At 45.6% G+C, this 23,693-nt stretch overlaps 1 protein-coding gene across 3 annotated transcripts in view; it reads right to left on the bottom strand.

Annotated features, from left to right (window-relative positions):
- htr4 (5-hydroxytryptamine receptor 4) overlaps positions 1-22,097 on the bottom strand; it is an 83,934-nt gene extending 61,837 nt beyond the window's left edge. For all 3 annotated transcript variants that reach the window (XR_015842940.1, XR_015842941.1, XM_088294600.1), the window contains exon 1: positions 21,770-22,097. The gene's annotated coding sequence lies outside the window, so the exon portion shown is untranslated. The remainder of the gene's footprint in view (positions 1-21,769) is intronic.
- Positions 22,098-23,693: the final 1,596 nt, after the last annotated feature.

Raw genomic sequence — 23,693 nt, 5'->3', positions numbered from 1 at the left:
GATGAGATGAGTTGACCATACAGAACTCGTACCTAAAATTATAGCTCACAAGTCAAGGCAAAAAAAAAAAGAAATCGACCAACCAATGTTGGTATCTCAAAACACTCATATGTCGGGTCACTCTTATCTCAAGGAACCATACAAGTCATATAAGAGCAGAGTATTTTCATAATAATGCAGATGGGAAAAAAAGGGAACTTTTTATTCGCCAAAACATAAAAAAACAATTACTTTTCAGAAATGTACATTACAACTTTTAACAAATCATGCCAGAGTCCAAAGTTTCGATCGAAAGGCCAATCAATGACGGTGGAATAAAACAGCTGGAAGGTGAGTATTGACTGTGGCGACAGAGTAACACATGCTGACAGTCATGGATGATTTAAAAATACCAGCGGCATGACAATTATATTTTTAGAAATCCATGCCACAGTCCAAACATTAAACTATGAAGTATTGTTGTTTTGTTTTTTTTGTTTTGTTTCTTTTTTTTTTTTTTACAGCCTCGCGTTGTTGAAAAATTTTTAATTTTGTTTTTGTAATAATATGATCTCATTCACGCAACAATACATGAACAAAGTTATAAAACTCTAAGTGTAAAGTAAATGAAATGTAAAAGATAGCATTGAGTAGCAGGTGCGGGGGCGGTCGGCATGCATAAAAGATGAGTGAACACACGTTAGTGCCGGCTCATTTTGGGAGGTTTTTAGCTGCAGCTCTCATCCAGAGCGAGTGGGAATGAGAGGGAGACTTCAGCTCTCATAACTTCACATTTACAGATGCTCCAGTGCTCTTAGATGCCACACCATCATCCCACGGCAGCTCAAGAACATGAGACTCGGTAGCCCTACAAGGCCAAAAAAAACGATCCTTATTGTGAGGAACGGAACACCTTGTAGATTTAGTCATTAACATGTATAATCATTATACCACACTAAGATGATTTATTTTTCCACAATTGTTTATATCGCAATTCCTTTGCTCCTTTCACAAATTATTCACAATTAGTACCGTCTTGCATGATAGAAATAAGCACAAAAAAATAATCCACAAACACCCAGTAAAGAAAAGAAAACACACTTGGGTACACTTAATGTGCATCATTAGCACATGAGCCACAAATTACTCACGATGCCATCTTGAACAATAAACAACGGCACTATACAATCCACAGTGTAAAACAAAAAGGGCCCACGACACACACAGCCACGTGCACACAAACTGCACGAGCCATGCAACTAATAGAATCACTGCTCCGAAGTGTGGATAATAGAAATGACTAGAAATAATTCACAGTATTTTTGGGGGGTTCTATGTTCTATGTGCCTCCACTAGTCTAATCATGGCATTCTGGTAAGTATCACGTTTGTGGATTATGAGTTAAGCAGCAAATCCATCCGTTTTTAGTCATCACAATGGGCGGCCATTTTGACACTTCTGGCGACTGAAAACATTTGCTCAGGGCTCAGGTTACCATCAAGAGTTTGGCTGCTCAGAGTTTGTCTGAACGTGCGGACGAGCAATAACTGCAGCCATTCGAATGGGGAAAAAGGTGCGTTAGGTTTTAAATCACGTTTTATTTTTTTGTACATATGCCGGTTGCTCGTGAAATCCATAGAAGTGACACACTCGCATGTACGGAGAGAAGCTTTGGTAGGCAGGTCAGCTTGTCTTTCAACTAATGGAAGAGCTCCAATTACACATTCAGTCTTCAGCACAGTCCTCTGATTTTGATTGATTACTTTTATTGTATTTATTAAATGCAGAATGCAAATACACTTGCTCCTTCAAAGTAGCCTGCTTATGATCAGTAGGCTAGAATTTCCAGATCAATACCCACGTCCATTTGACATCAAGTGTGAACTAGTGTTTGAACTATATATGGAATTCACATCTCAGAAAAAACAAACAATCCAGGATTTGCAGGCATCCTCAGAATTCAATGGGTGAGTTTTCACCGGTTATGAAAGTGGGCGTGTCAGAAGCCTAGACGGGACAATTGCCACATCCATTAACCGAATCATTTATAAGCCACGAAAAAAAATATATCTCTCAGTCCACTGCTCTGTTAGGCAAACTATATGTCCATGCACAATGTGTATGCCACACAATTAGTGGGCCCGCACACCCATCCTGACCATTCATGACAGCAAATGAGCACAACGTAAACAAATACTGACGAGCAACAATTAAAAAGTTTTTAAAAAAAAAAAAAAAAAAAGGGGGAAAAACAGGGCACACAAATGTATGTGTGCATAATGTATCATATGGTTGATGTGATTGCTCATCTCACCAGTTATTTATGATAACGGATGTCTTGCACAATAACAATCAATGAGAATAACTAATATTCCAAAAAGTAACAAACCCAGAGGGACTTGCGCATCAGCGTTGTGTGCATAACATCACTAATCTCGCCAATTATTATCAATTGAGATGTAAACAAAGCAATGAGAAATAACACATGCAAAGAAAACAAAAATTATATTTTGCTTCAAGACGTCCTAATGTGAACAATTCTTTTGTCATTGTTTTTTTTTTCCCCCCCACATCGTTTGTCTTTCTTCTGCTTGGTTAAAATGGACTTCAGACTTTGGATTCTTCGCCAAGTGCCATTGTTGTTTTGGCATGCCGGCAAATTTTTTTATGGAAACACTATTGATTGAAAGGACATTTTGAGTTTGGATTAGTGACAAATAGTATTTTAAAGATAGAAGCTTGTGGATTAAATGTAGTTACAATCTGTGTCAATGCTTTATCACTGGCATAAAATCACTTTTTGTGTTTGTGTGGATGTGGCATTCACACTATTTTTTTTTTTTACTCTTTCAATTATTATTATTCCACCACAGAAGTGGTTTCTGTGCCTCAGTGGTCATCAGGCTGAAATAAATTAGGTTCATTTGCATACATTTCCATCCCTTAATTCTATTTTCAGTCCCGCTAACAGAAGAGGAAATGGTGTTTGCTTTGTGAGTGCTACTTTTATTGTTGCAAAGCAATATGGGAGCACATACAGTGGTCCTAAAGTGAAGAAGAAGAAGAAGAAGAAGAAGAAGAAGAAGAAATACATTCTGGTTGTAAAAAGATGCAATGAGTTTGTTTAACTTCAACTTTACTTGACAAGTTGCTGTCCATACACTGCCGGCCCCAACGCAAGTGGACGGTAACCCTTAATAGTATTTACATTGTAAAAATGAGCAATAAAAAATTATTTGTTTCATTTTAATTAGTTATACGGGCATTGCATGATTACTGGAATAATTCTGTGCCAATTATTCATGATAACTGCCATCTTAGATTATAAAAATAAACAGAGTGACAAGAAATAATGCACCAAGCAAAAAAAAAAAAAAAAAGTATCTTAACTGGTATTCATGATGACACAATGGAAACTAAGAAATAATCCACAGACTGATTTGGGAGCAGTGCGAGTGCGAGCGAGTGGGACACAGGCAAGGAGGGGGTGGGGGGTGTTCCGGTGTGCCCTCACACGCTGTCACGAAGCGTCTCAGGTTGGTTTGTGAGTGGGTGAAGTCATCAAACAGAAGCTTTGTGACTGAGCCGCCCGAGGTGCAACAACCTAAAATAACTCCCGCACTCTTCGTCGTCCTTCAAACGTCTTCGTCTCGGCCTCCCGCTGAACCCTCCCCACTCCTCCTGTAGCACTTTTACGCACTGCTGGTTGACCTCGCCCGTGCAATCTTTACATGACTCAATGACTGCTGTCGCACAATACTGCCCTTTACGACTGCAGAGGTTTATAGAGGGATTCGAGCTTTGTGATAAAAAAATATGCAGCAATCCCATGCGGTTGACCATGGTGGAGGGCGACTTTGCCTTTTCATTGCGAACGCCGGTACATATTTTGATTAGTTAACACGACTACAAATTTTTACTAAACTTTGACAACCTGGAGCAATGGAGAAGTACACAGAGAGTACACTTTCGACAGGCATCCGAGTGCGAGGTAAATTGCGTTTCTTTGGAGATTTGGATCCTGCAAGAGGAAGACAGAATTGCGGACCCAAAAGTACTGCACAGGGTGAGTTATCGCCATCTTGTGAATTATTTAATTTGTGTTTAGAGACAGGACACTCGACCTGGCTTTGAGATACTGAAACGATACTCAAAGATGGTATATATTATTACTCTAATAATTTAAAATAGGGTTGCACGATATTGGAAAAACATGCATGTGTGTTGCATATTGCAATTTCGATATTATTGCGATATTTATCATATACCTAGATAAATGACACCTTTATTATCAAATAAAAGAAGGGATTTTTTTTCATGTGAAAAAATTATGTATTCTTATCTAATTTATTTCTATAGTGTTAGTAATGCCCCTCCATACTGCACTCCTATTGCATGGCGATGCACATGTAAGATTATATCTGATTGGTCAAAGTTAGAATGAAGCCAACAATTCCAGACAACTTTATTGCACAGTCGTTGCAATCTGCACTGCATGTGTCATTATCACAATGACAATATTTTTTCAAAAAATTGCGCAGCCCTAATTTAAATTAAGCTTCCTCTATCTGGATAGGAAATAAAACAAAAAAAAACATAAAAGTAGTTGTTGTTTGAAGTCTTAACTATTCCAATGTTCTAAAAAAAATACCTTTCAAATAGAATATGCTGCTTCAGAAAAATATATATTACCATCGTTTCAGTGTAATGTATGTAGAACAATAGTGTCACAAGGATAATAATTTAACAGACAAAATAAATGTCACCTCAGTCTTTAACCAAACCATAATCGGAACACACTACTCGGGCCAGTGACTAACCACAGCAGTGAGAAACAGACGAATGAAAGCGATGTCATATATCTTGCTTCTTCAACTTGGGCTTCATTCCATCCCATTTGAGCGGCAAATGGTTTTATTTGGAATTCACACTTGTAACTGAGCGCACACACAACTAACTGCCACTGCCTTTTTTCTGCGCTCTAAACCCTGCCCACCCTCTGCCCCCACCAGTGGCCATGTCACATGCCTACAATGGTGCACTCCATCTCTAATTAAAACAAAGCAAGAAAAAAAAAAAGCACTCTACCTTTTACTTTTTTTGTGCAAAACCTCAATCAAATTAAACAAATGCAAATTCGTCCCATGGTAAACAATTACAGATGTACATTTTCATGAATTCATAATTGTAAAAATGTGAACGTGTGGGCGAAAGAAGACTTTGGGTCACTCTAGCTAAATGCTATCATACTGTAAGGCAGATATGCTAATCCGAATGATTACCAATGTTACAGTACTTTATAACCCTTCAAACAACACACAAGGAGCAGGCCAGGGTGTTGTACAAAGTACTTATGGTCTATGTACAAGAAAAAGGAAAACGGCAGCATGTCTGCGTTTAAATGTTAAGCTCTGTGCCTCGCAACCATAGCAACAACTCACGGTGAAAAGGAGGGGTGGACTGCCAATGTCGTCTCCGACGTTCACATTTCTTCAGGGCGGCCGTCAAATCCATGGCTCCAAGTCGAAAGAAACCTTTTGCATCTTTACCCTCCGACTATTTAAAGCCAACCACGATAAACATACAAGGCATGACCAATGACAAATTACACTCTGCGAGCGGGGCTCGACCTCCAATATGTCCGCCAGCAATGTACTGTGGGAAATGCAGAAAAGCCTGAACTTCTCAATAAAAGACACCTGGCCTGGTGGGACAAAAATACTCCTTTGAGAAAAATTAGAAACCACATACAGTTGGTGCACAACACTATTGGGGCACTTGGAATTGCAGTTCATGTTGATTTATTAAATCTACTATTAAGAAGGCTCAACATAATAATAATAATAATAATAATAATAATATTCCCTTTATTAGTCCCACAATGGGGAAATTCGAGATTCGAACCCAGGCCTCCTGGGGAGACTGGGTCCTGAACGCGGCGCCTTAGACCACTCGGCCATACCCTCTTGGCAAGCGTGTGGGGCGTGGTGAGTAGTAACATGACCCCCTAAAACTCACTCAGCAGCACCCTCGGAAAGTTGGAAATGGTAAGATCTCAACACCAATTTGACCAAGTGATATGAAGTTGGGTGTCTGTCAACAGCAAAATAAAAACTGCTCCAGACCAGTTTCACCAAAAAACTCAATCTTTGATAAACGTGTGTCATAATCGGATGCAGAAAAAAGACCCATGTTTCAAATGAAACAGGATGATGATAGTTGTAGTGTCATTTTAGGCTTGATTTGGCTATTCATGTCAAAAGAAAATGTTCCCAGGACACCAGTATCCCCAAGCGATCTAAATTGAGTTCACAAGTGCATCATAATTAGACGTAAAAAAAGTCAATCTCAAGGCCCCATTGTATGAAATGGAAGTCATTCCTTTTCATTTACAATTGCCATTTTAGGGTCATTTGGTTTCTCGCAGATATTTGAGAAATTAGCCGTAAACACCAGTTACACCGACCAATATGCAATTGGACCGACGTAGACATCGGTAGGCTGCACAAAAAGGTTCCAAGAGCCCATGCCCAAAATGGAACCGAATCTCAGTCATTATAGTATGAAATAGCCATTTTAGGGGGGATTTGGGCTATTCGAAGTAAAAGAAAAATTAGCCCTAGGAGACCAGTTTCACAGATTGACGGAATTGGATGGACTTGTTTATCTTTGCATGATGCACGAAAACCCTTGTAGGACCCAGGCCCGACATGAAACAGAAATTTGGTCTTTTTGGTATTGCATAAATAACTAAATAGAGTAAAACAGCCAGACATCCATTTTGGTTTGAAGCACCATGGAGCACCCTCACAATTCTCGATTTGCATATTTGCGAGTTTTTATTCTCTGGATTAACAAAAAACATTAACCAAAAACATTTTTAATGTTTTTTGTTGGTCTTTAGGAGACGAATGTCAATTTTACAAAGATTTGCGATATGGCGGTATTCGCATGCGAGCCTGGTGGCTATACCCAGCAAATAGCAGGTGCCCACTGTTTTAGAGTCAATTTGGCTACTTATGCAAATTTGAAAGATTTGCTCAGTAGAGGTTTCACTGATCAATGTGAAAATAAGGAGAGATGACTATCAGGACAGGATTGCACAAAAAGTCTTCAGGACCAAAGCCGAAACTGAACAGAAAGTCAGTCTTTTTTTGATTTGAAGCCATTTTGGCCAAATTCCATACTTACATGAAAATTGTCCTGTCCAACCCATAAGTGAAAAAAAATCCCAACAGACACACAAATTGCACGTATTCACTTCCTTTCAGTGTCGAAATATCTTAGTCCATACAGTGCTGCACTGCCACATGCTTTCAACTTTCAGCTTCCAACTCAATGCAAGACTCATTTAGTTGACTCTTTAGACTTTGTTTTTCTTTAAAAGTTGCATTTACAGCAAATCAAATTGTCTAATAAACTGAATCAATGATGTTCCTTAACACTGACATCAATGAACATTTAATTGCTCTCACTAATTCTGCTTAATGAAGTAGCACTTTTTGGTTTATTATCTAATATATCATTATGTTGGACAGTTTAAAATGACTGCGGATTATTTATTCAATATTAAGTGTGCTTTTTGCAGTTTTATTGAAGGCTACTTTCAAATGACAAATAGAAATTCAGCATTACCTCGTGATAAACCACTGCTGATACACAACCTTAACTATTGGAAATTAAATAGATATGTGTGTGCGTGTGCGTGTGCGTGTATTCATGGCGCTAAGTAGTATCAAGTTACCAACGTGTTTGATAACGACGGCAATTATACATTAAGCGGATGTTAATATTGGAGTGAGCGACAAATCATCCAAAGATTCATAGAGAATGATTTTCAATGCACCGGGGAAACAAAAATCCAGAGTAAGGAGCATTTTTGGATTTTAAAAAAGAAACAAAACATGATAAAAGCCATGCCATTTGAAAATTGTGCCAAGCAGCTGGTTCAACAACAAATATGGACTTTCATGCCATGAGGAAACCCAGCGACAAGTATGGTGATCTGAAATTAAGGAGCAAACAGCAGCATGGCGACAGTCCTTACACACAGTAAACATCGGGTTGAGTTATTCCGAGCTATTTCGGGAAATTTGACTACAATTCAGCACAAACTGAGGAAATCACGGCTGGAATTACCAGTTTTATTGCTAAGGGATTATGTCTTTACTGTATAGTGTGAAGGTTTTCAAGACTTGCCGCTAACCTCAGAGCCAAGCTATGCATTGCCATGCCACTTTGTTTTCATTGTTTACTCTGAATCTACTTTTTTAAATTTTGTTCTCTTATCCAAAGCAACAGAGTGATGTTATTCAGCATGTTTAAAAATAAAAACATTGACATTGCTATTTTATTAATTCTTTACAGTGCCATAAAGCAACAATGCTCAGAGATAGATAAGTGGTCATGTTTCCCCACCTGCACAGAGAGCATAAAGACGTCTAGAATGGGTATACGCAACCTGGCCGTTCAGTCTGTGGTCGCGTTGCGAAAAATTCGATAGCTAGTCCAATCTTGGACCACATATAAAAGCGACCCATGTTGGATTTGACGAAATCAAAATCAAGCCGTTCAGACTGTCATTTAAAGAAAAAAAAAACCCAGATGCAATTCGTGTACGGGCAAAGAAATCCAATCGGAGTCGCATTTGCCAGCGGTGTGAACCGAGCCAAAGCTGACATGAGAATGGGCGCGTATTGTTGGCGCAAAAACAATGACATAAACAATCCGACTGCAAAGGATCGTGAAGATAACTTTAAATAACTAAGGTTGCCCAATGGAAAGCTACTTTCTGATCCATATGGGATTACAGAGTGAGACGAAGATGTTACAAAGTGGCCCGATGTTCATCTTTATTTCGTGGGGCAACCAAATGTTTACACCAGATAGAGAACTGCTTGAGTCATCGTCAACAGAAAAGAGAACTACATGCACAGAGTTAACGACACTTGCGTGGCAAGCAAGTCTGCTAGTTTTTAGTTGTCGCTTTTCATATTATATCAAAGGGAACGTAGAATTGTATCAACTTCAAAAACTATGACGACTGTACGTGAAAGAAAAAAAATCTTCACAACCACACACACATATGTCGCCTGTTATGTAGGACCAGTGATGCGGGAGAAGCCTTTGATATTGTGGTACGGAAAATGATCTATATGTCATCGAAAGCCCTCAGTGCGGGTAGGAAGAGTGCTCAAGAGACCAGTGACCGAATTGTTTGTGAATCTGCTGTTTTGGGGAACAATGCTGATTTTACATCAGATTTATTTTAATCCATCTTGAAACATGAAATAAAGTTGCAATTTGTGGTGATAGTAATGATTCAGCTACGGAAATGGTTTATTTATTATGTGCAGCTATGATGTGACGTCAGCTTTAGTAGACATCGCCGTGATATGAAGCGAAGAGAGACACGTCTCATTACACCCAAATATTTCTACCTCATCCCAAATCGCTCCTCCATCTTTATAAGATGCTAAAAAGATGAGTGTCTTCACGCTGGATCATCGTGCTTTGTGCGCATGGGTGTTATGTCACACATATAAAAGATTTTTTTTTTTTTATGGAACGTAAACTAGTAGGTATAAAAATCTGGATTAACAAAAAAAAAAACAATTTATGTATCACACCCTGCATCGTGAACATTGTCTAAATTGGGAATGTTCAGCTTTGCGAATGTCACACGATCAAAGTCAGATTAAAGGTGAGCCATGATTTGTCTTTACCTGAGCCCTGAGCAGTGCTTTTCAATTGATAGCAAGTGGCAAAATGCCCTCTGGGATGGATAAAATTGGGTGCATTTTGTGGTATTTTGTTTCTTAATTCACAATACACAAACACAATATGAATCTAAATGCTGTGTTTAGTGGTGGAGCATCAAAAATATTATTGTCAAGAAGGTTTTTGAATTTACTTCTCCTTTAACAAAAATAAATATCGCGTCACGTAATATATCAGCAGAATCATTGGTATTTGGTAAATGAAATTTACCAGAACAGGCTATTAAGTTAGTGAAGCAGCATGCGGCTCATCATTTCGTATGCCGGGGCCCAAAATACCTTATATGCATCTATGTTGTCCAATTTTTCTTGGTGACATCATGGCGATAGGCCCTAGTACAAAAATCTGTGCTCAGAACCTTCCTAAACACAAGCGAACACATATGCACGCGCACGCGCACGCACACGCCCTCGCACACACACAGTGCTTGGACGTCCACACGCATAGCTACTTGAGAGAACTGCTATTATTACCATTTACCCATTTTTGCCGGTCCATCCTACGTCCATGACCTGGTCACCCTTTCCATAATCGTCCATCCGTCCTTAATCATAAGATAATCGTCCTGCATCCCCGTCCATCTTCATCATTTTAAAGCGCTTCCGACCTTGCATTTCACCAGTCTGTCCCACCCGCCCCAAAAAAAAAAAAACTCCGGTTACTGGACGACCTATTCTTACCTCTTAAGCCACAGCCACCCAACGATTTGTATATTGAGCATTCAAAATATCACAAAAATGTTCCAATACTTTTAAGTACTGACTGTTTTACAACCTTTAAATCCGTTTGAATACATGCAAAAGGCTCATGGCAGTACCAAAAAGTTCTTTGCCATACATCTAAATCCCAATATTCCACTCTAATCACACGTTAGAAGCTCAAAGCAAAGTCATTTTACGAGTCTGTTTCCTTGTTTTTTGTCTCAGGGGAATGTTCCGTTTGGCCTCCCGCCCACGAGCCAGTTGCTGTTATATCGCTTTTTGCATTGGCATCAGAAGGCAGAGTCAAATCGTAGAGCTCTTGACGTATTGACAGATTGTCCCTGTAACAGGTGCACAGGTGGGCATAGCAGATTCCGCTGAATTTGTCTTCCGTAGATGCGCTGCCAAGGAATTCTCCTTAGACTGCCTGGAGAAGCGGCCGCAGCGGTGGGGTCAATGCCGCTTCAGTGAAGGAGCGACCTTGGCAAGCTACGGCTCAACTTCGGCGGGATGCTAGCTCTTTTTTGATTATTTGCACACCGCATTTTTGCGAGGTGACGCTATCCATGCACTTAGATCCACTAGCTATGCACGTTTTTTTTTTTCTTTTACTTAAAGGACTAACAACTCCAAGTCACGTCATCAAGATTCATTGTGACTGACAGGTGATTTAGACAAATTATCATTTCCTCCTTTTAAACCAGCCAATCATCATGGCTGCCCAGCGTATTGTCACTAATCGACCATCATCCTGGCAAACGACAAAACATAATTGCTCCATTGATGCATGACGACAGTATAAATGAGTCAAAACAAACCCACACAACAGTCAAGGTGGTGGTTGAGACGTTCTTCCGCCTTATTCCAAAAAGCGCATGCTAACCTCTTTGAAGCCTCAAAACTGTTCAAAAAGTGTGAATGTGAGTGTGAATGCTTGTTTGTCTATACATGCCTTGTGATTGGCTGGCGACCAATACAGAGTGTACCCCACCTCTCACACCAAATTTGCTGGGATAGGCTGCAGCTCACCTGCGGCGATGGTACGTGTCATTTATCTGTTTGGTATTCTGCACAATTGCACTTAACTTGAGACCCTAACCCAGGTTTGAACGCCTTCTTTGACACCACAGTTCTTACTCAAAACACAAATTTGAAACCCTATTCAAACTTGAGCCCCCTCATTTGAAGCCTTAAATTGAAACCAGATCCAAGTAGAAAAAGCCCAAAGCCAGGCTCGAAGCCCTCACATGAAGCTAACCCTGGCTTTCAATTTCAAACTATAAGCCTTGCTTGAAACCATCATTTGAAACCCTATTCAGACTTGAAACCCTCATTTTAAAGTCTAATATGAAATCCTAAACCTGATTTAAAATCCTAATGCAGGTTTTAAAAGCCAACTTTACACCATAACCCTTGCTTGAACCCTCATCCATAATTCAAACCCTCACTTTAAACCTTAGTTTATAACAATAGCCTTCATGTAAAACGCTAGCCCTGTCTTGAATCCCCAATTTGGAGGACAAGCCCAGGTTACAAAAACCCTAATTACAAACCTTAAGCCTTGTTTAAAACCCAAGCCCCATCTTGAGACACCATTTTTTTTTTGTTTCAGTCCGCCTAATTTAACAACATCAACTCACGACTACTACTCACAACTAATGGTCAGGAAAGCACGCTGCAGCACCATCGCCATACCAGCTCAATTAGAACACAATAGGCCTGGAATGGAATTTGTCACACTTATTATTCCACATGTACACCATACTCCACTGCACTCTAAACTGCAAGCACACACACGAACACACACACTCACTCTTATTTGAAACTTAATGGTGATGTGCCCATCAGTCTGTCAGTCATCATTCCGTCATTTTTTCTGGACGGCCCATTTCGGCCTGCAATAATGACGGAAGAATGACTGACGTGCCCACCGCTGACTGATTTTCTTCTTTCATCAGTGTCTACAATGATTGGTGTGCACAGACTTGAGATTTTAATTAAATTAAATAACCCTCAAGATAGCCCTGAAATGTTCCTTGCAATCTATTGTTGACACTTTTAATATTTTTTATTCCACCAACTAAAATCACATTTTGGAGGCTTTAACGTGCTCAGAAAGTGATCAAATTGTGTAAATGCACTGATGCCTAAAAAATTCCTAACCTGGCTTGAAACCCTAATTTATCCCTAAACATTTTAATGCCAACCCAGGAATGAAACCCTAATTTAAAACATCAGCCCTGGCTTGAAATATTGAGAGCGTTTTTGAGGCTTGAAACCTTAACTATTGGTTGAAACCGGAACTTTCAACCAGATTAGAAACCCCAATATTCAAACTTAAACATGGCTTGAATGAACTTGAAACCCTAACCGTGGCTCAAAAGCATGATTAGAAACTTTAACACTTCTTTGAAAGCCTACTACGCTTTCAAGTTTAAAGTGAAACCTTGAACCAGATGTGAAACCCAAATCTGAAACCCTAAACTCTAGTTTGAAACCAGATTCATCATTCATTTGAAATCCAAATTTTAGAACCTAAACCAGGCTTGAAGCCGTAACTGGCTTGAAACCCCAATTTAAATCTTGTCAAGGTCTTGAAACTGTAACGGTTCAGGGAACCGTGATAAAGGAAAACTGGACCCAAGAGCAAGCGAGGATGGTTGAGGAGGATTTATTGAAGGGTTCGGGGGGAGAGGAACGGGTGCCGGGAGCAGGGCAGGAGGACAGGTGGAGGAGCGGCGAGTCAGCGCCGGGGTGCTCGCTGGGGTGGCGAGATGTGCGCTCGCGGAGGTGCAGCGGAGACGGCGCGCTGAGTGTGCACCGGCGCTGTGGCGGGAGGAACGCGGGCGCGGAGGGCGGCGTGGAGGCGAAGGCGGCGGCGAGCCGGCGGAGGCGGAGAAGGGCAGGCAGGCGGCGTACGGGCGTACGAGGTGCGATCGACGCTCCGGGACTCGGCGGCTGGCGGCGGAGGATCGGGCTCGGGCTGGCGCTGGGCGGCTGGAGGGAGAGCGAGGAAAGACAATGGTTAACTCGGGTTTCATAACAAAGGCGCGGACGTGCACGAGGCGAACGTCGACGTGGACCGGGTACCGAAGTAGGTAACGGAATAATCCGGCGTCTGGCTCCTGGCAGCGCTGAGCTTTAAACCCCCGCGGTGATTGCTGATGATGGGCAGCAGGTGCGCAGGAGCCGACGCCCTCTCCGGTCGGAGGCGTGCCTGGCGGAAAACAGCCGGAACCTAGGGAAAAGGGAAAAAGCTTGGCAGGCCCCCTAACCCGAACCCCCACAGTACCCCCCCCTCAACGGACGCCTCCTGGCGTCCTTCCTGGTTTGTCCGGGTGTGTGGCGTAAAACTCCCGGATCGGGGAGTCGTCAATGAAGAGCTTGCGGGAGATCCAAGAACGTTCCTCCGGACCGTAACCCTCCCAGTCCACGAGGAACTGAAACCCCCTCCCCCGACGTCTAACGTCCAACACTTTGGAGACCGTGAAGGCTGGGTGGTCGTCGATCATCAGGGGGGGTGGAGGGGAGATGGTCGGAGGGCTTAGGACGCTGGAAGAGACCGGCTTGAGGAGAGAAACGTGGAAGGTGGGGTGGATCTTGAGGGAATCGGGGAGCTTTAGTCTGACAGAACAGGGGTTAATGATCTTGGTGATGGGAAAGGGACCAATGTAGCGCGGAGACAGCTTACGTGAATCGGTCTGGAGGGGAAGGTCGCGGGTCGAGAGCCAGACCTGCTGACCGGGCTGGTAGTCGGGAGCTGGGGTTCGACGACGGTCCGCCAGGCGCTTGTTGCGTTGCGCCGAGCGGGTGAGGGAGGCCTTGACCTCTGCCCAGACGGCCTTGGCCCGACTGATGTGTTCCTCCACCGAGGGAACCGCCACTGCACGCTCCTGCTCCGCAAAAAGGGGAGGTTGGTAGCCAAGACAGGCCATGAACGGCGACATACCTGTCGAGGCGCAGGAGAGGGAGTTGTGGGCGTACTCGATCCATGCGAGAGCCTCGCTCCATGTCTCGGGGTTCCGGGCCACCACGCACCGCAGCGCTGCCTCCAGGTGTTGATTGGCCCGCTCGGTCTGCCCGTTGGTCTGCGGGTGGTAACCGGAGGAAAGGCTGGCAGTGGCGCCCACTGCCTTACAGAACTCCCTCCAGACCTGGGAAGAGAACTGGGGGCCCCGGTCGGAGACGATGTCTTGCGGGAGGCCATGGAGCCGGAAAACGTGCTGGGTCAGGAGTGTGGCTGTCTCCAAGGCGGTGGGTAGCTTGGGAAGGGGAACGAAGTGGACGCTCTTGGAGAAGCGGTCGATAATGGTGAGGATAACTGTGTGTCCTTTGGACGAAGGAAGACCCGTGACGAAGTCCACAGCGATGTGGGACCAGGGGCGGCTCGGGATAGGCAGAGGGTGGAGAAGACCGGCCGGAGCCGAGTGTGAGGCCTTTCCGCGGGCGCAAACCGAGCAGGCCAGCACGAATTCTCGCGTGTCTTTTGTCATACTGGGCCACCAGAAGTGCGCTTGGAGGAAGCGAAGGGTGCGCGTGACGCCAGGGTGGCAGGTGAGCGAGGAGGAGTGCCCCCACTGGAGGACCTGGGAGCGTGCGGCATCGGGGACGAAGAGGAGGTCCGAGGGGTCAGGTCGGGGATCGGGTTGGGTTTTCTGCGCCTCGCGAACCGTGCGCTCGATCTCCCAGGAGGCCGCCCCCAGGAGACAGGAGGACGGGAGAATGGTCTGTGTGGTCTCTGGACTGGCAGGCGGAGCGAACATCCGGGAGAGGGCGTCCGCCTTGCCGTTGTTCGACCCGGGACGGAAGGAAAGGGTGAAGTTGAATCGGCTCAAGAAGAGGTGCCAACGGGCTTGACGGGGGTTCATCCGCTTGGCTGACTGCAGGTAGGCCAGATTTTTGTGGTCGGTCCAGACGAGGAAGGGGACGGCGGTGCCCTCCAGCCAGTGCCGCCACTCCTGGAGAGCCCAGACGACTGCCAGCAACTCCCGATTGCCGACGTCATAGTTCTTCTCGGCGGGGGACAGGCGTCGGGAGAAGAAGGCGCATGGATGAGTCTTCTGGGTGTCGGGGTCCCGCTGGGAGAGCACCGCTCCCGCCCCCGTGTCGGAAGCATCCACCTCCACCACGAACTGGAGTGCGGGATCGGGGTGTCTGAGGACCGGAGCGCTGGTGAAGGCTTCCTTTAGATGCCCGAAAGCTTGAGCCGCTCCCGAAGTCCACTGAAAGGGGGTGAGGGTGGAGGTGAGGGCCGTGAGAGGACTAGCAACCTTGCTGTAATTGCGGATGAATCGACGGTAGAAATTAGCGAACCCCAGGAAGCGTTGGAGTTCCTTGCGATTAGTGGGAGTAGGCCACTCCACCACCGCCTGGATCTTGGCGGGATCCGGCTGGAGTTGACCCTGGGCGATGACGTAGCCCAGGAAATGGATCGATGGGACGTGGAACTCGCATTTCTCCGGTTTCACGAACAGGCGGTTTTCCAGCAGGCGCTGGAGGACTGATCGGACGTGGCGGCGGTGGTCCTCGAGGGATCGGGAGAAGATGAGGATGTCATCCAGGTAAATAAAGACGAAACGGTTGAGCATATCCCGGAGAATGTCGGTCATGAGAGCTTGAAAAACGGCGGGGGCGTTGGTGAGGCCGAAGGGCATGACGAGATACTCAAAATGTCCAAGGGGGGTATTGAAGGCCGTCTTCCATTCATCGCCCTCGCGGATGCGGACCAAATGGTAGGCGTTCCGGAGATCGAGCTTGGAGAAGACCTGGGCTTCGCAGAGGGGCTCGAACGAGGGGTCTATGAGGGGCAGAGAGGTCTTATTTTTGACTGTGATGCCGTTGAGAGCCTTGAAATCAATGCAAGGGCGAAGGGAGGAGTCTTTCTTCTTGACAAAAAAGAAACCCGCTCCCAGGGGCGAGGAAGAGGGCCGAATCAGACCGGCCGCCAGGGAGTCGCGGATGTAGGTCTCGAGGGCCTCCTTCTCGGGACGGGAGATGTTGTACAGCCGGGAGCTGGGCAGCGGAGCTCCGGGAAAGAGGTCTATGGCGCAGTCATAGGGCCGATGGGGAGGAAGGGTGCGGGCGAGGTCTTTGCAAAAAACCTGGGCCAGGTCATGGTAGTCCGTGGGGACGGACGCCAGGTCGGGTGGAGCCGGGGAGCGAGGAACCGATCGGGGAGCGGGGTCGGCGGACAGAAGGCACTGTGAGTGGCAAAGCTCGCTCCACCCGGTGATTGCACATCTCCTCCAGTCTATCGCGGGGTTGTGTAGCTGGAGCCACGGGAAACCCAGGACCAGGGGGACTTGTGGCGAGTGGATTAGGAGGAGCTGGATGGTCTCCCGGTGGTTACCGGAAACAATAAGGGTTAGGGGTCCCGTTTGATGGAAGACCTGGGAGATGAGGCGTCCATCCAGAGCCACCACGCGCCGTGGGGAAGGGAGAGGCTCCAGGGGGACACCCAGCCGGCGAGCCAGAGCCAGGTCCAGGAAGTTCCCATCCGCTCCGGAGTCCACCAGTACGGCGACCGAGAGGGATTGGGTCTGCCAGAGGAGGCGGGCTGGGATGGACATGCGTGAAGAGGAGCCCGTAGCTGACACGTTATGGCTCGCCGCGGGACTCCTGATCAGCGGCGAGCCCCCTCTTTTGGCTTCACGTGGCAAGCGGCGATGTAGTGACCGGGGTTGCCACAATAGAGGCATAGGTGGCTCGAGAGGCGCCTCTGGCGTTCCTGAGGATCCAGGCGGGTTCTCCCCAGCTGCATGGGCTCCTCCTGTCCGACGGGAGGCGTAACCGGTAGTCGCGGAGGGAAGTCGACGGGAGGTGCGGGAGCGCGTGCCGCCGGACGGGGCGACCTACGCGTCCGCTCGGACTGCCGCTCCCGCAACCGGTTGTCTACCTTAATAGCCAGGGCAATGAGGTCTTCGAGAGAGGCGGTCTCATCCCGAACGGCCAGCTCATCCTTGAGCTGGTCCGTCAGCCCGTTGAGGAACACTCCCCGAAGGGCGGGCTCGTTCCACCCGCACTCGTGGGCGAGAATGCGGAACTCCACCGAAAAGTCGGCGGCGGAGCGGGAACCCTGCCGGAGTGCGAGCAATCGGCGGGTGGCCTCGCGCCCCTTGACGGGATGGTCGAATACCCGCCGCAACTCTTGGCAGAAGTGGGAGTAGGAGGCCATCGCCGGGGCCGATGCCTCCCACAAAGCGGTGGCCCATTTCGCGGCGCGGCCGCGGAGCAGGTTCACCATGTAGGCGATGCGAGCTCGATCGGTCGGGTAACTTTGGGGTTGGAGATCGAACACCAACGAGGTGCTCAATATGAACTGGCTACAAGAGCCCAGATCACCGGAAAACGGCTCGGGAGTGGGGACATGGGGTTCCCTGCCGCTCGAAGAGAACACGGCGGGCGGAGGAGGGGGAGAAGGGACCGGGGAGGTGCCCTCCGGGAGGCCGGAAGCAGAGGGAAGAGAGCTGACCTGCTTCGAAAGGAGTGCGAGTTGGTGGTGGAGAGCCTGGACGGAGTCCATGAACTCCTGCATCATCCTCTCGTGTCTTCCCAGCTGTCTGCCTTGGTGGGAGAGGGCCTCTTGGAGGGAATCCGAGCTCGCTGGGTCCATTGGGGCCGGATTATTCTGTAACGGTTCAGGGAACCGTGATAAAGGAAAACTGGACCCAAGAGCAAGCGAGGATGGTTGAGGAGGATTTATTGAAGGGTTCGGGGGGAGAGGAACGGGTGCCGGGAGCAGGGCAGGAGGACAGGTGGAGGAGCGGCGAGTCAGCGCCGGGGTGCTCGCTGGGGTGGCGAGATGTGCGCTCGCGGAGGTGCAGCGGAGACGGCGCGCTGAGTGTGCACCGGCGCTGTGGCGGGAGGAACGCGGGCGCGGAGGGCGGCGTGGAGGCGAAGGCGGCGGCGAGCCGGCGGAGGCGGAGAAGGGCAGGCAGGCGGCGTACGGGCGTACGAGGTGCGATCGACGCTCCGGGACTCGGCGGCTGGCGGCGGAGGATCGGGCTCGGGCTGGCGCTGGGCGGCTGGAGGGAGAGCGAGGAAAGACAATGGTTAACTCGGGTTTCATAACAAAGGCGCGGACGTGCACGAGGCGAACGTCGACGTGGACCGGGTACCGAAGTAGGTAACGGAATAATCCGGCGTCTGGCTCCTGGCAGCGCTGAGCTTTAAACCCCCGCGGTGATTGCTGATGATGGGCAGCAGGTGCGCAGGAGCCGACGCCCTCTCCGGTCGGAGGCGTGCCTGGCGGAAAACAGCCGGAACCTAGGGAAAAGGGAAAAAGCTTGGCAGGCCCCCTAACCCGAACCCCCACAGAAACCCCTTGAAGACCCTTCTTTGAAATGCTAATTTGACACCAAAACCCTTGTTCGAAACCCTACCCTCATGTGACATCCTACCATTTTTTTCAAACCCTAACCCAGCCTTGAAACTCAAACCCAAGTTTCCATCCTTACCCGAATCTTGAATGGATCTTCTTCACCTTGGTGGAAGTTTCACATGAATTAAAAGACGCTTTCCTTGTGCATTTTATCAAACAAGAGCAGCATAATGAGTATGTCCTCTTCAGAGTAACTCTGCACACGTAGGCTACTTCAAATTCAAAGCACCACAAAACGAAGACGAAAAGGTGACGTCCTTGTCAATGTCTAACTTACCTTCAAGAACGCTCCTCAATCAAGTCCAATATTTCCCACCTGGCATAAGCTCGGGCTTGCTGAGCTACATCGCCGCAATGTCACTCCGTGCCACTATCACTTGTGCCTGTCGCTGTTGCGTGCGTGCAATGAGTGTGGCGTGCAAGCGGGTTACGTGCAGCCGGGCCAAGGTGTGAACCGCCAGCGCTCCCTTGTAGCGTAATCAGCACCTTCGACCCCGCCAGAAGCTCCATAAAATGTTGCATAACCATAAAAAGCAGGACGGCGGGTTCACATAGTTTTCTATTGTTAAGTGCTTGAACTTGAGTATGTACTGTAAATCAAATACCGTGTATAGGACTTTATACTGTGCATACAGAGGAACATCGGAAAATTGTTAACCAGTTGTTGAGTGCACAAGGTTTAAATGATGTCACCTCCAGGATGGGTCCGTCTTTGAAGGACATGGAAATGGTCAAAATGACAGATTTAAACCAAAATTACACATGTACTGTAACGTTTCAGGCATTGCATCTTGAGGCTTTTTGTGGGTCTTCTCTTGATAAACGTGACCACCAAATGTTACATTGCAATGTGAAACTGGCTTCAGGGCCCAAATTTTCTTTGAAAATTCCAGTGGGCAAAGAGCCCTGGAAATGAAACGCCGCTTCAAACCAAAAAGGCAGATTTACTGAGTCTTTTGCCGCCATGGATTCCTGAAAAATTTGATGGCTCGTCCGCTCATGATCAACCAGATTTCATGATCACATTTCTAAAAGAAACTGGCTTCATGGTCTGAATTTTGCAGAGAGACAAGGATCCCTGCGTCATCACAAAATCACAGGCTTCCTGTGTTTTGCTTTCCTGAAACATTTTGTGGGTCTATTCCTCACAAACATGCCTTCCAAAATGCATGTTGCCAAGCCTGCTTGACAGGGTGAATTTCTAAAAAAATTGCCGGGGACACTACTGAGCCATTCTGTGGTAGATGTATAGCAATCCAAAGGAAAAACACTTCTGACAACAGTAATGCCATCACACAGTGTTGAATTAGTGCAACAATCAAAGCAGGCACAAACTCAAGTTCATCCCTAAGAGCTCTTCAGAGTGTTGACTCGTGTCTATCAATGAGAAGATCCATGGATTACTGATACCCCCCACCCCTCCACCCCCATCACGTTGGACAACACATGCATGTCATCTCATTTGACACTTGACAGATGGCAGAATGCTTTTGAGTCACATGGGGGTCACAAACGTACATATCTGCTGTAACACCATTGATGGAATCACAATTATTGAAATTGCTTTGTTTCCTCGTTGTTATTATTCTCAGACCAAATAAAACACCTTTGTGGGGGCTTTGTCATAGTTAAAAACTCTCCTTGAATTGCAGGTCAAATATGTCCAGTAGGCGTTGAGAGCATTAAACCCCAAAATGGCAAGGTTACGCCCCAAAAAACTTTTGAAAAGTGTACAACATACACGCAGTGATGAAAAAAAACAAATATTTTTTTCCATTTTGCATCAACCATCTGTCAAATATACACAAGGTTCAAATTTGCAATGGGACAAAATCTGTAATACAGGCTTATCTTAAAGTGACCCCTGTAAAGGTACTGATGAAATAAAATATCATCTTTAAAAGGGAATTTAAGTCAAACATTTTCTTGACAATAAATAATAATATAATAATTCTATGCACCAACAAGCCAATCACAGCTCATTTGTTTTCAGGTTTTGAGCCGTGATTGGTCAAATTTCATCTGACTTAGCCAAAATGGCCCGGGGCAGTTTTTGTAAATGGCCAAAAATGCCCCTAAAATATCCACATACAACCAAAATACCACACTTGCCATTTTGTTTCAAGTATGGCTTTTGATACATTTCTTCTATCTTCTCATGATAGACATGACTACCAAAATTCATTTTGTTATCTGAAGAAGGCTTTGGGGACTCAATTTTAAATTTGCATATATAGGCTTGAAGGAATCAAATGCCCCTAAAATCTCCACACAAAACTAAAATTCCACTCTTTGTGTGCGTAGAAATGCTTCTCAAAATTCACAGTGCAAAGTGAAAATGCCTTTGTTGGTTGAATTTTTGATTTTCCACAAATGACCAAAAATCCACCAGATTTCCTGGGTGGTTTCAGGCTTTCCGAGACTTTTCGTGGGTCTACTAATGAAAGACAATGTGCACCAAAATGTATGATTCTACCTGAAACTGGCTTTGGGAGACTTTTTGTGTCTTTTGTAATTCTTATCATGATAGGCATGTCTACCAAAGGCTGAATTTGAAAAAAATAAACAAATTAATAAACAATCCCGGCGGTGACTAAATGGACAAATTTAAGGGTATTTTACACAGAGCAGAACATTGGCACTAGGATGAATAACACGAAAAACACAATTTAGAATAATTATGAATTTAAGCTATTTCAATTTAAAGGACGCATTTATCTATACTCAGACCCTAAAAATCACTTCACCTGGATCAATGTTTTGTAAATGAAGGTTTTTAAAGTGGAACCACTTTCCTCACTGCAAGGAGACATGCTTAACGTTCTGATTTTGTGCTTTCGGACAAGTCTTTCAGTTGACTTCACGCTGCAGAGACTTGAGGAAGGTCAAAATGCCGCAAAGGTGGCATGAAAAAGGAGACTCGACTCACCATGTCTCCGCGCGCTTCCAGCCTGTCACGGCGCTAAATCCAAATCCCCTCCAAAAATTACATCGTCCTCCGACCTCTGAGCTCCAGACACAGACCACGGAGTCGCGCACGCAACTGAAACGAGAGGCAAACCGACTGACTTGAACCAGGCGGGTCCAGCCAGGCTGCCAGCCACTGGCGTGTGCGTGCTGATATTCGGGAAGAATGTCCAAACGCGAGGAGAAGTGGATGCAGCGCGGCTGGCCGTCCGTGGGTGCGTACGCGCGCGCTCTAGTCCCTCCTCCCGGGTGAGCGACACATGCTTCCACATAGACGTGCGCGTGCTCAAGCCGCCACTCCTCATTCAAGTGGAGTGAACGTGCACGCGAGGAAGGAGACGTGAACTCACGCGTGTTGAGAAAGTAATGAAAATAACATTTAAATTCAAACTAATTAACGCACATAAAATGATGACGCGCAAGTAGCTCACTATATGATGTCAAATCCAGGGCACCGCTAAAAAGTTACAAAAGAAAAAGTTAAACACAGGTGTTCGTATATCTCTGTCGCCCCCTGCTGCCAACAGATGGAAGTGAACGTGATACTTGCGAGACGAACACAGATAGATAGACAGATAGATAGCTAGATAGATCGATAGATCGATAGATCGATCGATAGAGATAGATAGATAGATAGATAGATAGATAGATAGATAGATAGATAGATAGATAGATATTGATGAAATATCAAAACAGTAGAATGGCTCAAAAGTAGCTGTATCAGGAGTCAAAAAGCCTGTTTGACATAAGGTTCAAATTTCGTTACAATCGGAAATGGAGCCACTGCAAACCAAAGTGGCAGACTTACTGTGTGTTTCGGGGGATAGCTTTTTGAGACATTTTTGTGGATTTACTATCCAATGATACACATGCCAGCAAAATTTTATTCAGCTAAGTGTAATGGCTGAAATTTTTAACATCACAGGAGGCACTACAAGGTGTTGCATGTTATATGGATTAAATTTCACTGCCATGCCCAGGGGCATAGCAAGAACATTAATTATGGGGTGGCCAATGTGACACAGCATCTCAGTGAGGACTGAGACCTTTTTTTTTTTTGTTTCTTTTTGTTTTTTACGCTGGAAGCGCAATCCCTATTTTGTGCGTACGCATGTTGGGTCTTGTACACTCAAAACAGATTTTGCCATGTACAAAACATTTTTGCTATGCGTTATTTGACATTACGCTTATGTAAGTGTGGCATAAATCTAACGCCATACTGGTCGCAAACTCTTTTTAATCACATGCCCAGAATTCCTCTCTACTGGCAGATTTAAACCAAAACATACTTCATGTGTCCTTTCGGGCATGGCTTTTTGTGCCTTTATTTGGTTTTACAAACATAGAATAGACTCTGTGAAAATAGCCCTGGGGATGAATTTTTCATTTTGTCTAATTAGCCAAAAGGCCCCTGAAATGGTGGCTTTAAACAAAGATGGAAGGCTTCCTCTGTTTTGACATCTTGTGACTTTTTGTGGGTCTACTTTTGATAGAAATGGCAACCAAATGTGATAATGGTAAAGGGAACTGTATTTAGGGGTAGACATTTCAAATTTTGGTAAATGGCAAAAATGCTTTCAATTTAATTCTGTGAGGCTCACATTCAGGACCCCTAAAATATGTTAGTTACTTGGAGGCTACACAATCTTTGCCAAATATTTTGGAGTATGGAAACACGATCAATTTTGGCATTGACTAAGTTATTTTTGGACACACCCTAGTGTGTTTTCTCAGCAAGATGTTTTTTTGCGATGATAACAAGCAGCAGACACTAGCCTCCATGGCCTTCCTTGCGTTCCGCCTTTGAATACTTTCTTTGTTGCTTTTGTTTCTTTCTTTCTTGTTATCTGCTGGCCATTCTGAGCTTCCCTTTTTGCCATCCCAGG

Source organism: Idiotropiscis lumnitzeri, chromosome 4 (assembly GCF_059441095.1).
Source record: "Idiotropiscis lumnitzeri isolate Australia: NSW breed Sydney's pygmy pipehorse chromosome 4, RoL_Ilum_1.0, whole genome shotgun sequence".
Taxonomy (NCBI): Eukaryota; Metazoa; Chordata; class Actinopteri; order Syngnathiformes; family Syngnathidae; genus Idiotropiscis; species Idiotropiscis lumnitzeri.
The sequence above is the reverse complement of the archived record's forward strand: the minus strand, read 5'-3'. Positions and strand labels throughout refer to the sequence as shown.